The sequence below is a fragment of the Mustela nivalis genome, assembly GCF_964662115.1.
Source record: "Mustela nivalis genome assembly, chromosome: X".
Taxonomy (NCBI): domain Eukaryota; kingdom Metazoa; phylum Chordata; class Mammalia; order Carnivora; family Mustelidae; genus Mustela; species Mustela nivalis.
In genome coordinates this window covers 103,938,747-103,941,227 of record NC_139040.1, presented here as the reverse complement: position 1 = coordinate 103,941,227, position 2,481 = coordinate 103,938,747, and the positions used below count along the sequence as shown (strand labels likewise).

The window sequence follows — 2,481 nt, the reverse complement described above, 5'->3', positions numbered from 1 at the left end:
CATAAGTCAAGTCTTAACACACACTTAACATCTTCTTATTGAAAGCATTGTCATAAAGTCAAATAGACAGTCAATTAACTTACTGAATTAAAATTTGGTATGAGGTTCATCCTTGTTGTGTAGTAGCAGTAGAAGCTTCCCTCTTCTGTTCTCAGAACCATCAGCTCTCTCTTATGCTGAGTTGCTACAAAGCCCCTGATGGTAAGCTCATAAGAGCTTGAAACTACAACCAACCCTCTGACTCTCATCAGGGAATGAAATTAGTTGAACCAGATCACCCAGGAAAGCTCTGCATTGGTGGCCTGAATACAGAAACAAATAAGGAAGCCCTTGAAGTCATATTTGGCAAATATGGACAAATAATAGAAGTTCTATTGATGAAAGATCATGAAACTAACAAATCAAGAGGATTTGCTTTTGTCATGTTTGAAAGCCCAGCTGAAGCTAAAGGATACAGCCAAATATGTGAACAGAAAGTCCTTAGATGGAAAAGCCATTAAGGTAGAACAAGCCACTGAGCCATCATTTGGAAGTGGTAGATATGGACCACCTTCACGTCTAAGAAGCAGAAGCCCTCCAAAAGGTCTTAGAGGTGGAAGAAGATGAAGTGGAGGAACCAAGGGGACCTCCCTCATGCAAAGGGCCTATGGATCATGGTGGCTATTCTGTGATTTTTAATATAAATTCTTCCAAGGGACCACTTCCAATAAAAAGGGGACCACTACCCCAAAGTGGCTGTCCTCCTCCTAAAAGATATGCCCCTTTAGGACAAGTTCATATCAACAATGGAATGGAAGGTAAAGCTCCTGTACAACATGGAAGAGATAGTTAGGGAGGCAAAACTTGAAAGAAACCCCTCTTGTAGGGATGTTTATTTGTCCCCAAAAGATGATGGATATTCTACTAAAGATAGTTATTCAATGAGAGATTTCCCAAGTTCTTGTGATACCAGAGATTAAGTACTACCACCAAGAAGATTATACTTACTGTGATTATGGTCATTCCAGTTCACATGATGATTACCCATCAAGAGGCTGTAGTATTAGAGATGACTATGGTCCTGATCTTAACTATTTAGATCATACAAGTGGAAGTTCCTATGGAGATTGATATGAGAGTTATGGTAACTCACTTAGTGCTCTAACTACATGAGGACCCCTGCCATCTTGTAGGGGAAACAGTCACTGTGATGATTACAGCAGCTCATATGATGGGTATGGTGGAAGTCAAGAGAGTTACTCAGGCAGTGGAAGTGATCTCTACTCAAGTGGTCATGATCTGGCTGGCAGACAAGAAAGAGGCCTTCCCCCTTCTGTGGAAAAGAAGGTATCCTCCTCCATGTGATTCCTACACCACTTCAGTTCACAGAGCACCCAGAGGTGGAAGCTATGGAGGAAGCTGATCTGACAGAGGTGAGGCAGAAGCAGATATAAAAACAAACAAAACTTTGGACCAAAATCCCCATTCAAGGAAACAAACCAAAAAATCAAACATTTTCTGTCAGACCCAAGGACTACTAAAAGGAAAAATTGTGTTACCTTTTAAAAATATCCTGTTAAGTTCCCCCAACATAATTTTTATGTTCTTGCGAGGGGAAGAGTAAAACCTGTTTAACCCTACTTGACTTTATGACTTTGCTTTCAACAACCAAATGTTAAATGTGTTAAGACTTGACTTGTGTACTAGTGTTTTAATTTTCCAAATAAAAGTGTCCCAAAGGCCACTTTCTATATCTGGTTTTTCCCAGTAAATGATGCAAACAATTTTGAGACCTTCCACAAACATCTAGCTATCTAAAATGGAGAGGAAAATCCTTCTGCCTATACCCACAAGCTAGCTATTAGAGGGTGGTAGGAGTAGGATTTCAGAGGGTCTTCAAACTGATATCTCAGTGTTCTTAGTATAAAAAACCTGAGAGTAGATGCTTACGTAAGGAGAGTGCTATTTGGCCCAGTAAATTCAATAAAGCAAATGGATCATGATGGCCGTATTTTGCCTTTCTGACATTTCCTAGGAATCTACAGGAACCTTCCCTTTCCCTTCCCTCAATAAAATGTGTGTTAAGCAACTCTAGAATACTAAATAAAAAGTTTGGTCAAAACCAAAATATTAAAAATTTGGTATTATTTCAATCTTCTTAAATTTATTAAGACTTGTTTGTGACTTACCATATGATCTATTCTTGAGAATATTCATGTGCACTTGAGATGTGTAATCTGTGCTGTTGTATGGAATGTTCTATATTATATCTGTTAGTTTTATTTAGTTAAAAGTATACTTCAAGTCCAAAGTCTCCTTATTGATTTTCTGTCTGGATGATCTATCCATTGCTGAAAGTAGGGTATTGAAATCCCCTACTAGTATTACATGTTGTCTATTTCTTTCTTCATATCTGCTAATATTTGCTTAATATATTTTGGTGCTCCTGTGTTGGGAGCATTTAAATTTATAATTGTTTTATCCTCTTGGTGAATTGACCTC

At 38.2% G+C, this 2,481-nt stretch overlaps 1 pseudogene across 1 annotated transcript; it reads left to right on the top strand.

Annotated features, from left to right (window-relative positions):
• The first annotated feature begins 254 nt into the window (after positions 1-254).
• Positions 255-1,402, top strand: LOC309856618 (RNA-binding motif protein, X chromosome pseudogene; annotated as a pseudogene). The gene has a single exon. The product of its transcript is annotated as an RNA-binding motif protein, X chromosome pseudogene (transcript).
• The last annotated feature ends 1,079 nt before the right edge of the window (positions 1,403-2,481 follow it).